The following is a 15497-nucleotide window of genomic DNA, read 5'->3' on the forward strand; positions in this document are numbered from 1 at the left end:
GTTATTTCAAATGCAGCTAATGAGTAATGGGATAAGAAGAGATGAGCATCTTATGTACCTCAATTAGACCTCCTCTCATTCTTCTAAACTTAAGACTATAGGCCTAAACGGCTCAATCTTTCTTTCTAAGGCAAACCCCTCATCTCTGGAATCAATCTAGTGAACTTCCTCTGAACTGCGTCGAATGCAACTACATCCCTCCTCAAATAAGGGGACCAGAACTGTACAGAGTACTCCAGATGCAGTCTCACCAATTCCTTGTACAGTTGCAGCAACATTTCACTACTTTTATACTCTATTCCTTTCGCTAGTAAGGCCAAAATTCAATTTGTCGCCTTTATTACCCGCTGTACCTGTATGCTAGATTTCTGCAATTCATGCACAAGGGCAACCAGATCCATCTGCACCGAAGCTTCTCTCCATTTAGATAATAAGTTGTCCTTCTATTTTGAGGACCAAAATGGATAATCGTACACTTATCCACATTAAACTCTACCTTGAACTCTATTTTGGCCCATTCACCTAACCTATCTATATCCATTTGTAAATTTCTGATATTATTGTAACCTACTGTCCCATCTATTTTGGTATCATATGCAAATTTTACTTTTGTGACTTCTGTCCCTACATCCAAGTCATTAATATGTATTGCAAATAGTTGGGGCCCTGTAACACCCCACTAGTTACATCTTGCCAACCAGAAAAAGACCCATTTATCACGACACTCTGCCTTCTGTCGGTTACACAGTCTTCTATCCAAGCTACCAAATTACCCACAATCCCATGCGATCTTACCTTGTGTATCAACCTTGTGTGGCACCTTAACAAATGCCTTCAAGAAGTCCTGATATACTACATCTACAGGATTCTCATTATCTACTTGGCTTGTTACATCTTCGAAGAACTTAGTCAAACATGATTTATCTTTCATATGCCAACTCGCATGGATTGCATTTTGACTTTAAATGTCCTGGTATAACTTCCTTTATAGTGGATTTTAAGAAGTTCCCAATGACTGATGTTAAACTAAACTGGTCTAGAGTTTACTACTTTCTGCCTCACTTTTTGAATAAGGGTATTTGGCATTGGCATTTTTCCAATCCACTGGAACCTTCCCTGTATCCGGGGCATTTTGGAATATTACAACCAATGGATCCACTATCTCCGTTGCCACTCTCTTAAGACCCTGGGATATAAGCCATCAGGGCCTGGGACTTCCCTGCCTTCAATCCCATATACCTTTTCCCTATTGATGATGATTGTTTTAAGTTCCTCACTTTCTATTACGTCTGCATTACCTGTTACTATTAGGATGGTACTAGTGTCCTCCACTGAAAAGTGAGGCAAAATATTTATCTAGCATCTCTGCCATTTCTGTATTCCCCACTACTAACTCCCTGGTCCCATCCTCCAAGGGGCCAACATTCACTTTAGCTACTCTCTTTCCTTTTATATAGTTATAGAAGTTTTTGCTATCCTTTTTTATATTTTGTACTAGTTTTCTTTAATAATTTACGTTTGCTCTTTTTATTACTTCGTTGGTCACCCTTTGTTGATCCTTGAAAGTTTCCCAATCTTTCAGCTTTCCATTTCCTTTGCAATATGGTTTGCCTTTTTGTCTTTAAGTTATCTTTAATTCCTTGCTTAGCCATGGACATTTTTTTCCCCTCTTACAATCTTTCTTCCTCTCTGGGATATATTTTAGTTGGGTGAAATTGAATATCTCCTTGAAAGACTGTTACTGCTCATCAACAGTTCTATCTTTTAGTCTTCATGCCCAGTCCACTAGGGCCAAACCTGTCCACATGCCGACATAATTACATTTGCTTTAACTCCAGAATGCTAGTGTGGGACTCCAGATTCTCGCCCTCCAAACTGAATTGCTACGACACCTTGGGCGAGTGCGTGGTCAGTTCCAGCCCTACAGACCCTGGAGTCCCAAAATACACAACTTATTGGTTAATTTATTTATTTTCCTGAGATCTTTAACCCTTGACTGCTCCAATGTGTTACAGGCACCAGATTTATAAGTAAAACATTAGCAAACGTTTTATTTATAATACGACTAAAAGATGAACACATAAAGGAAATACTGGTCTACCAATTCCCAAAACCCCACCCCATCCTCCACAAGGATACAAAAGGGGGCAGTGAAGAAGTAAAGTAACAGGAATTGAAGGAAAAGGTTGGAGCTGAATCTCCACTTCTCCTTCTGTAGGCGAAGGTCTTCTCTGAATGTGACCCTCTGGGGAATCGATTCTGTCCTTCAACCACCAGATGGCGCCTCTGTCCCCATGAGATATTGAGCTTTATAGCTGAGAATTTTCCAGTCTTTTCCATTCGCCTGATCTCCGTTTGGAGACTCCTGCTGTAATATGAAGAGAGTCCTCAGTTTGTGCTTTTCCCAGCCATTGAGACAGAGAATCATAGAATCACAGTGCAGAAGGAGGCCATTCGGCACATTGAGTCTGCACCGGCCCTTGGAAAGAGCACCCCACTTAAGCCCATGCCCCCACCTCATCCCCGTAACCCAGTAACCCCACCTAACCTTTTTGGACATTAAGGGCAGTTTAGCATTGCCAATTGTCTAACCTACACACCTTTGGACTGTGGGAGGAAACTGGAGCACCTGGAGGAAACCCACGCAGACATGGGGAGAATGTGGCGACTCCGCACAGACAGTGACCCAAGCTGGGAATCGAACAAAGAACAAAGAAAAGTACAGCACAGGAACAGGCCCTTCGGCCATCCAAGCTTGTGCCAACCATTCTGACCGTCTAAACTAAAATCTTCTGCACCTCCGGGGTCCGTATCTCTCTTCCCTGGAACCTGGGAGTCTGGAGCTGTGAAGCACAGTGCTAACCACTGTGCTACGGAGTGGATTAAAGTGTTACAGACCTGGTGAGAAACTGTTTGAAGCCTTTCACTCCAGAAGTTCCCTTTACAGATCTAACTGCTGCCTATGTTTTTTAAATGGGAATGTCTTCATAGGTCTGGCTGGATGTCTTTTAAATCACCTGGCAGAGAGAGAGAGCGCATCTTCCAACTCTTCCTGACTCTGTATTTTCACAGAACACAGGACAAAATGGAGCTCTTCACATGGCCCGCCTTTCTTCTGGAAGATTCTGACTGGCTCTAAACATTGCACGCAACACCACGAGATGGCTCAGAATTCCAGATTCACCAATTGGCTACTTGCCGAGTCTCTCAAACTGACAGCATGGGCTTTGCCACAGAACTTAAGGGGAAGTCCTGGGCTAGTTCATCTGACCAGGAGTGTTTTAGTTTGCCTAAAGTCTGTAGTTTAAGCCGGTGTTTTTCAAACATTTTTGCCCGGGGCCCATTTTTGGCAACCTTTGCGAACCACCATTTCCACTTACCTTCAATGTGACAGGTGAGCTTCCTTGGTCCTCATGACCACTTTGTTATTCAATGTTACATTTCTGATAATGACTTGAGCTGATGATTTAAAATCTCACTGCATCTGTTGAAAACAATAAAAAGGTTTGTCCTCGAACACGCTACATTTAATCTTCAAATGTCTTTGAATTTTTGAGGGTTTTAAACTTTCATTTGCCAGTGCTTCCCTGCATATAACACACATGAATTTTGAATCCTGATTTGCAGTGGCACACGAATAACCCAGAGACCCAGGGGTTCACACCACTGCTGACAGCTGCAAAATGTAGGAATCTCTCTCGGGCCCAGAACATGTGATGTCAGCGTACAGGGTGCGTGACCTGCTCTCAGCTGTCGCTTCCGGTGGGAAGACTCCATCGTTTGCTGAAAAAAGCTGTCCCTGGACAGTGCTGATGTCAGGAGGAGGCAGTCCACACCGTTGGGCTCCAGGCCTGTGCAATGTTTGATCTGGCATGCATGCGCGAGATGGCCAGCAATCTCAAAAGTCCGTTGAGGCCAGCATTTTTAAAAGCTGGTCGCGTCCGCTGGGCATTCCTTCCACAATCAGGAATGCGCACTGAGCGCCGCAACCCTCCTGAAAGCTGCCCCTGACCCACCTGCGGTTTAAGCAAAAATCACAATGTTGCAGCAGCCAACAAGAAGGCTGTAGATTAAAGACAGTCAGCAAGACAGGAATTAAAAAGGAAACACAGAATAGACAAAGGTTTTACAACAGTATCCGAACACAATCTGAAATTCTCAAGCCAAGATCACTCTTCCCAGATGATCCGTAACTATGAGGTCATTAATACCTCCTCATTACATAATAAAAAATCCAGAATAGCCTGCTCCCTGGTTGGTTCCACAACATATTGCTCCAATAAATAATCTCTAATACATTCAATGAACTCTTCCTTGAGGCTACCCTTGCCATTTGATTAATTCACTCTATATGCATGTTAAAATCACTCATGATTATTGTCATACCTTTCTTAAACCTCCAGTATTTCCTGGTTTATACTGGACCCTACTGTTTGGGGACCTATGGTTTACTCCAGGGACGACTTTCCTTTGCTATTTCTGATTCCACACCTTGATTGCCAGTGCCTACATAATTTCTCGCAGCAGCACTGATCCCTTCCTTTACCAGCAAACCTACACCACCTCCTTTTCCTTTCTGTCTATCCTTCTGAAATATTGAGTACCCTTGGATATTAAACTCCCAGACCTTATCTCCTTGTAACCATGTCTCAGTAATCACCACCAAATCATACCCCTTTGTCTTGATTTTCACTGTTAACTCATTAATTTTGTTCCAAATGCTTCGTACATTCAGGCACAAATCTAAGTTTGTTGTATTATCAAATTTCCCTACTCTTGTCTGAATCCTTGGTGCAATATGACATTCACACGTTATGCCTCTTGTATTTTCTAGTAACAATCCACCTCATCACTAACCTGCACTCCTACCATCACCTTTAACTTTGATTTTCTGGACTTCCAGTGGTGGCTATGGAGTGAGTGGTCGCACATTTGGTGGCTCCTGCTCAAGGCGGATTTTCTTTGGCTGGTTCCCTGCCCGAAGGGCAAAGCATTTGAGGACCAAAGGTACAGGAGTGCTTGGGGAAGGTAATACTCCTCTGGTATGGCTGGTGGATGGATCCACGGACAAGGAGTGATACAAGGAAGAAAGAGCTGCAGGAGCAGCAAGTCTTTCCAGTGGTCGACGGAGTGGTTGGTGGAGTTCTTTAATGATAAATTTCAGCAGCAGACGAAAGAGGATCTGGGAGACCAAGCCAAGGTGGTGGAACCGCTGAAATCTGGGATTGAGCGAGCGGAGTAGAGGCTGGAGTCCCAGAGCCTGGCAATCCAGAAAGTAGAGGCGGTGGGGGAACACAAGGAACAGTTGACCTCATTGATGGCTGAGGTGGGAGTGATGCAGGAGAGCCTGAAAAAGCTGAAGGAGAAGGTGCAGGATCTGGTGAATCGCTCCAGAAGGCAAAATCTAAGGATTGTTGGGATGCCTGAAGACATTGAAGGTGCAGAGGCCGCGGTCCATGGGGTAAGGATGCTGGAGAAATTTATGGGGAAGGAGGCTTTTGATCGGCCCCTGGATGTGGACCGAGCTCATATGGCATTGAGTAGGAGGCCGCGGGCGGGCGGGCCACTGAGGGGGATGGTGGTGCGGTTGCACCGCTTTCTGGACAAAGAGAACATTCTTCGATGGGGGAGGCAGACCAGGAAATGTACCTGGGAAGGGAATGAGCTGTGGGCGTAAGTGGATTGGGGTGCGGAGCTGGCGAAGAGGAGGGCCTGGTTTAACTGGATTAAGGCTGCCCTCTTCAAAAAGGGAGTGAATTTTGAGGTTTTGTACCCGCCCACCTGGAGTGACTTTCCTGAAGCGGGAGTATTATTTCAATATGCCAGGATTGGAGAGGGATTGAGCGGCAGGGGGCGGGGGGGCACAATCTGCTACTGTATATTTCGGACCCGGTGGATGGCAACGGGGGATCCTGGGGGAGTTTGGCCAGTTCTCAGGATACAAGTTGAATATGGGGAAAAAGCGAGGTGTTCCCGATTTGTGACTAGAGGGCAGGAAAGGAGACGAGGGAGAATTGCCATTTAAGGTGGTGGGGCGAGTTTTAGCTATTTGGGTATCCAGGTGGCACGAGTTGGGCGCAGTTGCACAAGCTGAACCTGACTTGGTTGGTGGAGTAGATGAATGCGGACTTTAAGAGGTGGGGTGTGCTGTTTCTGGCAGGGCAGGTGCAGGCAGTAAAAATGACGGTGCTGCCAAGGTTTCTGTTTGTGTTTCAGAACTTCCCAAACTTCATCCCCAAGTTGTTTTTATAGGAAGGTCAGTGGGCTGATCTCTGGATTTGTGTGGGCGGGGAAGACCTCATGGATTAAGAGGGCTTTCTTGGAGAGGGGGCGAGGCTGGCGCTGCCAAATATGATGAATTACGACTGGGTGGCGAATATTGCTATGGTTAGGAAATGGACCGTGAGGGATGAGGCGGTGTGGGGACAGATTGAGGCGGCATTGTGTCAGGATATGTATTTAAGGGCTTTGTTTTGGGTGTCTTTGCCGTTCTTGCCAGCCAGGTACTTCGTGAGCCCAGTGGTGGTGTCAGCCCTAAGGGTGTGGGGGCAGTGGCGGCAGCATCTGGGGCTAGAGCATGCCTCAGAATGTGCGCTGATCTGTAATAACCATAGGTTTGCACCGGCGGGGCTGGACGCAAGGCTTCCGGTTTGGCAGCAGGCACTGATTGAGCGCTTTGCTGATCTGTTTATAGGGGACAAATTTGCTCGCCATATTATAAAAAGGATAGAGTGGCATGTGCTACACAAATGATTTATTTGAACTAAGATTGATGGTGTTCACTTAATTGCAATAACTCCCCAATTGTAAATCACATCAAGTTCTACAAACTTTACCAAATTAAGAGAAAGTATACTTTAAATGGTGAATTCGGTGTCAGCCAACGAAGCATCCCACCTCTTAACTGTAACAATTGAACAGACTTCTCACCACCTTTTTCAGACCAGGACGTGAAGTGAAGGCTCCAAGAACATGGATAACATGTTAAAGCAGCACCCAATACAGCATGTCAGCACCTCTTTTTTTTATTTATACACCTTAAAGATGTTGAAAGCCCATCTTAGTCAATTTATAATTGAAACATCTTGAATAAATGCCTATTCATTCCTTCAGCCAAGATTGACGAAAGATTCATGTTATCTTTTCAATATGCCTGGGAAGGTAGCATCGTACCACATTTTTAGGACATCTAAGAACTTATTAAAACCAAGTGTTAAGCGTTTATAATTATAAAAGTTATGAACTTTTTGTGTTACTAATTACATTAGCCTTACAAATACATCTGTCGATTCATGAATTACTTATTCTTTAACTGTCTCACAATTAAGACTGTCTATTCAACTAATCTGACTGGTTTCCAAGATAGCAGGTTTATTTTTTTTTTATACTGTCTATTGTTATACAAAGTGCTGAACCACGTATTAATTCAGATTACAAAATGTTAGTCACACTGGGTGATTCCCCAGTCCTGCTCATGCAGGCACAAATCGCCTTATGGCCGGAGAATCTCGTGAGAGAGCCATAATGCAATTTGTGCTGGGGAGAAGGCATTGTGAGATTCTCCCTGCCCCCGGTTGCTGATGTAATCTGGTGGGCCTGACTAGCATATTCAAATCTTCATTAACATATTCAGATTCTGCTTTGAGCCATATTCACCACCCGCCAGCACAACGTGAATCTGCCGGGAATCCCTACTGGTCTCCAAAAATAGAGACCAGACATGATAATCTTTATTAGTGTCACAAGTAGGCTTACATTAACAGTGCAGTGAAGTTACTGCGAAAATCTCCTTGTCGCCACACTCCGGTACACTGAGGGAGAATTCAGAATGTCCAATTCACCTAACAAGCACGTCTTTCGGGACTTGTGGGAGGAAACCGGAGCACCCGGAACAAACTCCCACAGACAAGGGGAGAATATGCAGACTGCGCACAGACAGTGACCCATGGTGGGAATCAAACCTGAAAGTCCTACCTATCAAAGATTTGACAGCACTTATTTTGTGGTTATCCCTTATTACTTTCTTCCCTTCCGACAAATGTTAATTCCATTTATTCACACTATCCTTCATTCTCCCAAGAATTGGGATTGTCTGATCCATGTCACAACACCTTCACTGATCCCATCAGTGCCAATGATGGTCAGACAACACAGTTGACCGGCCAAAGTTGAAGATTAACCTCAATCAAGAAAGGAACTTGTTTTCAGATCACCAAGTTGTGGTATAAAGTTCCTGAATTTATATCTTCTAGATGATTTTCATTTTATTTTTCCTGTTACTTCTGCACATCAACCGCTGTTGAATGACTGCTGACAGGGTCACTGTATCATTAACCACCAGTATGTGCATTTATAATGAGCTGACCATTTCCCACCTCCATCCAATGGATTATCTCATTATGGTGCAACATATCATCAAGCAACCAGACTATGAATTGATACAAAGAAAAACAGCGAAACAATTGACTTAGAGCGATAAAAAGCAATAAAAGGATACAAAAAGTAATGAGGTGCAAGAAAGCATTAAAAGAAAGTGAAAGTTTTTATAAATATATTAAGAGCGAGAACGGGCAGCACGGTAGTACAAGTGGATAACACTGCGGCTTCACAGCACCAGGGTCCCAGGTTCAATTCCCACTGGGTCACTGTCGGAGTCTGCGCGTTCTCCCTGTGTCTGCTTGGGATTCCTCCGGTTGCTCCGGTTTCCTCCCACAGTCCAAAGATGTGCAGGTTAGGTGGATTGACCATGCTAAATTGCCCTTAGTGTCCAAAAATGTTAGGAGGGGTTATTGGGTCATGGGGATAGGGTGGAAGTGAGGACTTAAGTGGGTTGGTGCAGACTCGATTATGTTCTATGTTCTAACACGAACCACTGTGCTACCGTGCTACCCATAATGACGATGCCGGGTGATTCAGAGGCCATTAAAGCTCCTGGGTGGTCAGAGATATGGCTGGAAAGTGCCCTGGCACTGCCAAGTTCGCACTTCCAAAGGGTGGGGCCTGAAGGGAGGCTGAAAGGGGTGGGACCTTTGTCGGCCCAATGGAGGGGTGTTGCTTATTTGTGGGGGGGGGGGGGGGGGGGGGGCTTCTGTGGGGTTGTCTTAAGATCGGGACGCCCTTTATAAAAGACGCTCTGATCTCTGAGGTCTTTAGGTCCCGCATACCTCATTCACGGTGCAAATCACCCCCACCTCCAGAAAAATGTCCAAGTGTTGGTGGTTGGCGACCTTGATCGTACCGACCCACCCAACGGAAATTGCACCGCGTTTCCCGCAGGAGACCACACACACAAATATTTTGGGAGAATTGCATCCACTAAAACTTTTCATTAAGAAACTACCAACACACAGGAGAGGTTACAAAGAAGATTTACAAGAATGCTACCAGAAATGTGTTGTGGGTATACATATCATGAATGATTGACAGGATTGGTATATTTTCTCTTGAAAGGTCTTTAAAATTATGAATGGTTTTGAGAGTGTGAATGCAGAGAGAATGTTTCCACTTGTAGGGAAGAGCATAGCGAGAGACATTCAATCTAAGATAGCTGCCAAGAAATCCAGTTGGGAATTCATAAGAATCTTCTTTACCCAGAGTTGTAAGACTGTGGGACTCACTATCACAGGGACTGGTTAAAGCAAATAATATAGATGGATTTGTGGGAAAAGGGGAATAGATGGTTTTGATGGGAGATTTAGATGAGAAAAGATGTGAGGAGGCTCAAGTGGGGTATAAACACCAGCATGGGCTAGTAGAGCTGAGTGGCCTGTCTCTCCTATGTAATGCTATATACACATTCAACGTTACAAAGGAGACATAATTTTAAGTTCCTTTTAAACTTGGGACTATAATAAAAATCGAAGTGACTTCCTAGATATGAGAAAGTATGACAAGGAAATGTGAAAATGAGGGAAATGTGAAAATGAGGAAGTATTGTCATGACAGAATAACCACATTCTCTGATGATCAGCCAGTTTATAGATTTCAGTATTTCAGAATGCTGGAAGTACCAGATTGCAACGTTGACACTCAGAAGCCTACTCTGGTTTTAATGTAAAATGGTTAACATATTGAAAATACTGAAAGAATATGATTCGGGTGGCATCGGCAAAATTTTCTTGCTACTGGAATATTTCCGGGAATTGTTTGTTGTCTTTGTATGCATTTGTATTGATGTGAAACAATAGCTGCTGATTTTCCATCCAAGAAAGCCAGAATTCCAATTTGTGTTCCGAGAGTATACGCCATTGCTCCAGGTATACTCTCAGCTACATTATTTTCTTTATAAGGTAGGACAATAGGTATTAACAGCCATGTGAGTCTTTATTATAAGAGCCTCTGCATATAACGATGAGGAAATCCTGCCACAGTTAACAGGGCTTTGGTGAGACCACACAGTTCTGGTCTAAGGAAGGATATATTTGCATTGGAGGTGATGCAGCAAATGTTCACCTTGGTTCCTGAAATGAGAGAGTTGTTCTCTGCTGAGAGGCTGAGGAAATTGGAACTGTACTGGAGTTTAAAAGAATGATCACAGTGAAACATACAAGATTCTGAAAGGGCTTGACAGTGTAGACACAAAGGTTGTTTCTCCTGGTTGGGGAATCTAGATCATTGGAGCACAGACTCGTGATAAGGAGCAAATTATTTAGGCCTAGGATGAGGAGAAATGTCTTCACTCAAAGGGTGAATCTTTGGAATTCTCTACCCTAGAGGGTTGTGGATGATCCAGCGTTGAGTATATTTAAGGTTGAGTTAGATTTTTGGCCTCTCAGAGAATCGAGGGATATGTGGAGTGAGTGAGAGAGTGGGGTTACGAGCATGACCTGTGTTGAACAGTGGAGTAGGCTCAGGGGCTGTATGGTCCACTGCTGCTCCTATTTCTTGTCTGTGCGGAGTCTGCATGTTCTCCCCGTGTCTGGGTTTGTTTCCTCCGGGTGCTTTGGTTTCCTCCCACAAGTCCCGAAAGACGTGATGTTAGGTGAATTGGACATTCTAAATTCTCCCTCCGTGTACCCGAACAGGTGCCGGAGTGTGGCGACTGGGGGATTTTCACTAACTTCATTGCAGTGTTAATGTAAGCCTACTTGTGACACTAAGAAAGATTATTATAATATTATTATGTTATTATTAAGTGGGCCTGGCTTGAAAGAAGCACTATGGGCTTATTGGATCTGAAAGCTGTGGAAGTAGTTTGGGGAGGTGGGAGTATTGGAAAGTAAGTTACGGGGTTTCTCTCTTCCAGTATCTCTCTCTGACCTGATATCTCTACCTCAGTATTTCTCCTTTCCCAATCTTTCCCTTTTCTCTTTTCCCCTTTCTCTTTCCTTTGATGTCTACTCTGGTGCCCAATATTACTCTCATTGTGATCTCGCTTTCGTTCGTGCCACTGTGTTTCTGCCTGTATTTTCGCAGATCTCTCCCCAAGTTCTCTTTACTCATCTCTCTTCAGAAATCTAGAAATGTAATTTCTCTCTCGAAATTTCTTTCCCTCAACTCTCTCCAACAAGCTTTTTTGCCATCCCTGTAACAAATGTCTTCCCAGCTCTACACCATTGTTCTCTAAAGATCCTCCCTCTATCTCGTGCTATAAATCTTTCTCCCCATCACTTTTATCTCTTTCCTCTCCCTTGCTCTGTGTCACCGTTCCCCTACTGTTCTCTCTCCACCTCGCTTTATGTCTCATCTGAAATTGCCAGGATGAGCAGGCTGGAATGTCTGAAAGGGAAAATAAATGCCCTGAAAGAAAGCCAATACACCCAAAGAAGATCGGCAAGTGTGGGATTGGTTCAATGGAAGGTGGGAGCAGACACCATGGCTAACCAGGGCAGGCAGGAGGAAAGTGTTAAATTGTTAATAGAGCTGAGGATAGAAGACAGGAGGCAGGGGAGTTTTGAGGTGGTAGGCAGGTGGTGCCAGGGAGAACAGGAGACCTTGGTGGTCAAACCAACCTCTCTCAATGGATCTAGAATTAAAAATTTAAAGGTGGAGTATGGAAGGGCAGTAGGCAAGGGTCGTTGTCAAGATTGAACGGCAAGGCTCAAAGAAAAGTGCACGTCAAGGCCATTATCCGATGCCAGGTCAACTAGGAAATGTAGAGCAGAGATGCAACAGCACCACCTACTGTTGGGAGCACAGCACTGCAGTTAGGTAGTGGTAAAGCATTTAATAAGGAAAATAACTTGCCTTTACATAACTTCTTATCAGATCTCGGGAGGTATCACAGTACTTAACAAATAATTGGTTAATTTTGCAGTGTAACTATTGTTATCTCAGCAAATGTAGTAGCCTATTTGCACACCAATGGTTCACAGTTATGTAAATGAATGGCTAAATAATCGATTTTAGTCTTGTTGATTGAAAGAAGAAACATTGGGCAGCTCATTGGGAAAAGTACTTATGTTCACCTGATATAGCAGAAAGGCTTTAGTTTAACGTTTCCTCTGAAGGACAACATCCCTCAGTATTGCTTGAAATGCCCCCTTTAATTCTGTGTTGAAGTCTTTAGAGAACAACATTTTTACCAACTGAGCCAGCACTTAACTCTGAACTCTCTCGCGCGCGCATTCTCTCGCTCTCCCCAAGTACAATGCCCTAAGAGGACATTGGTGATCATGGACTTTCCTCTGTTGATCCAAAATAATAATCTTTATTAGTGTCACAAGTAGACTTTCATTACACTGTAATGAAGTTACTGTGAAAATCCCCGAGTCACCACACTCCGGCGCCTGTTCGGGTACATCGAGGGAGAATTCAGAATGTCCAATTCACCTAACATCACGTCTTTCGGGACTTGTGGGAGGAAACCGGAGCACCCATAGGAAACCCACGTAGACATGGGGAGAACGTGCAGACTCCGCACAGTCAGTGACCCAAGCCGGGAATTGAACCCGGTTCCCTGGCGCTGTGAATCCATAGTGCGAACCATTGTGCTACCGTGCCGCCATATCATGGTTATGCTTGGCAAGGTACAGCAGTTGTTTGCCATTGCCCTCTGCAGGTTCTGGCTGACCAGTAGATTCCCTTTTTACAATCTGTGAGGTACCCTCAATAATGACGCTTAGAGATTAAACTGTAAAGAAGGCTTTATTAGACTAATAACTGTGCTAGAGCTAGAGACGAGAGCTGGCTGTTACACAGACCATGAGGCAGCCCTTTATGTATGGCTCCCAGATGGGCGGAGCCAGAGTCCCCAGGGTTCCAAGCCCAGTCTTAAAGGGGACATCACCTTACATGACGATAAGGCAGTAACCGTTCATCAGATTTACCCTCTGTTTAAAAAAGAGTCCGGCGGGGGTGAAGTGCCATCATAGGTCCATCCGTCTCGGTGGCCGGATCGTCCTCCTCGACCTCCTCAATTCGGGCAGTGGTGTGGCGGGCACGGACGTCCCGGTTGAGGGCACATCCGGGAGCACAGCGGTCGGAGCTTTGGTCCGGGTCGGGGCAGGGGAAGTAGGCAGGGCCGGGGGTAGCGGTGCCGGCGCCAGCGGGGTGTGTAAAGGGGGGGGCGCAAGGGGGGGCGCACGGTAGGGGCTCACCAACGGGTGGTAGGGCCAGAAGGGGGTGTGTTGTAGGGGCGACGGGTCCTGCAGGGGAGCGGCGCGGGAAGGGGCGTCTGTGGTGGAGGATCCAGCGGGTGCCAGATCCCGGACGGAAACCGTATCTTGCCTGCCGTCGGAGTACTCCACGTAGGCGTAACTGGGGTTGGCATGGAGCAGTCGGACCTTTTCAACTAGGGGGTCCATTTTATGGCTCCTCGCGTGCCTCCGGAGAAGAACAGGTCCCGGAGCCATCAGCCAAGGTGGAAGCGAGACCCCGGAGGTAGACTTCCTGGGGAAGAGAAACAATCGGTTGTGAGGGGTCTCATTCGTGGCCGTGCAGAGGAGTGACCTAATGGAGTGTAGGGCATCGGGTAGGACTTCCTGCCAGTGGGTGGTTGGGAGATTTCTCGACCATAGGGCCAGAAGGACAGCCTTCCACCTGCCCGTTTCCCTGCGGGTTATAACTGGTCGTTCTGCTCGAGGCGATGCCTTTGCTGAGCAGATACTGACGCAGTTCATCGCTCATGAACGATGTACCCCGGTCGCTGTGGATATAAGCGGGGAAACCGAACAGGGTGAAGATGCTGTGCAGTGCCTTAATTACCGTGGCTGAGGTCATGTCGGGGCAGGGAACGGCGAATGAGAAACGGGAGAACTCATCGATCACGGTGAGGAAATAGGCATAACGGTTGGATGGGAGGGGCCCCTTGAAGTCCACGCTCAGTCGCTCAAAGGGGCCTGAGGCCTTCACGAGCCGATCCTTGTCTGGCCGATAGAAGTGCGGTTTGCACTCTGCACAGACTTGGCAGGCCCTGACCATGGCCTTGACCTCCTTGGTTGAGTAAGGTAGGTTGCGGGACTTGATGAAATGGACGAGCCGGGTAACCCCCGGGTGGCAGAGGTCATTGTGGATGGCTTGCAGGCGGTCCTCCTGCGCGTTGGCGCATGTGCCGCGGGACAGGGCATCTGGGGGCTCGTTGAGCTCCCCTGGACGATACTTGATATCGTATGAGTAGGTGGAGAGTTCGATCCTCCACCTCAAAATTTTATTGTTTTTTATTTTGCCCCGTTGCGTGTTATCGAACATATAGGCGACCGACCGTTGGTCGGTGACGAGGGTAAACCTCCTACCGGCTAGGTAGTGTCTCCAGCGCCGTACAGCCTCCACAATGGCTTGTGCCTCCTTTTCGACTGCAGAGTGTCGAACCTCGGAGGTGAGGGTTTGGGAGAAGAATGCTACTGGTCTGCCTCCTTGATTGAGGGTAGCAGCCAGGGCGATGTCTGATGCATCGCTCTCTACCTGGAAAGAGATGGTTTCGTCCACCGCGTGCATGGCGGCCTTGATGATGTCGGCCTTGATGCGGTTGAAGGCCAATTGAGCCTCAGCCGAGAGGGGAAAGTGGTGGTCTTAGGAGTGGGCGGGCTTTGTCCGCATACTTGGGGACCCACTGGGCGTAATAGGAGAAAAGCCCCAACCACCGTTTGAGGGCCTTGAGGCTGCGGGGGAGAGGGAGTTCCTTAAGGGGGCGCATGCGGTCGGGGTCGGGACCTAGGATCCCGTCTGCCATGACATAGCCGAGGATGGCCAGCCGGGTGGTGTGGAAAACGCATTTGCCCTCGTTATAGGTCAGGTTAAGGGCTCGGGCGGTCTGGAGGAACTTTTTGAGGTTAGCGTCATGGTCCTGCTGATCATGGCCGCAGATGGTGACATTGTCCAAGTACGGGTATGTAGCCCACGATCCGTACTGGTCCACCATTTGGGCCATCGCCCTTTGAAAGGCGGGGACCCCATTTGTGACACCAAAGGGGACCCTGAGGAAGTGGAAGAGCCGGCCTGCTGCTTCGAAGGCAGTATAGGGGCGGTCTTTTCGTCGGATGGGGAGCTGGTGGTAGGCGGATTTGAGGTCGACCGTGGAAAAGACTCTGTATTGGGCGATCCGATATACCATTTCCGCA

The 15497-nt window shown here is 46.4% G+C and overlaps 1 protein-coding gene across 3 annotated transcripts in view; it reads left to right on the plus strand.

The window, feature by feature from the left end:
• The window catches only part of LOC140428461 (protein LKAAEAR1-like), a 48290-nt gene that overhangs the window by 10758 nt on the left and 22035 nt on the right, over positions 1-15497 (plus strand). Inside the window, exon 1 of one of the 3 annotated variants that reach the window (XM_072514952.1) lies at positions 5339-5461. The exons of the other annotated variants lie outside the window; for them this stretch is intronic. The gene's annotated coding sequence lies outside the window, so the exon portion shown is untranslated. Of the gene's footprint in view, positions 1-5338; positions 5462-15497 lie in introns of those variants that run through there. 3 annotated transcript variants of the gene reach the window in all.

The sequence above is a fragment of the Scyliorhinus torazame genome, chromosome 8, assembly GCF_047496885.1.
Source record: "Scyliorhinus torazame isolate Kashiwa2021f chromosome 8, sScyTor2.1, whole genome shotgun sequence".
In the NCBI taxonomy this organism is placed as follows: Eukaryota; Metazoa; Chordata; class Chondrichthyes; order Carcharhiniformes; family Scyliorhinidae; genus Scyliorhinus; species Scyliorhinus torazame.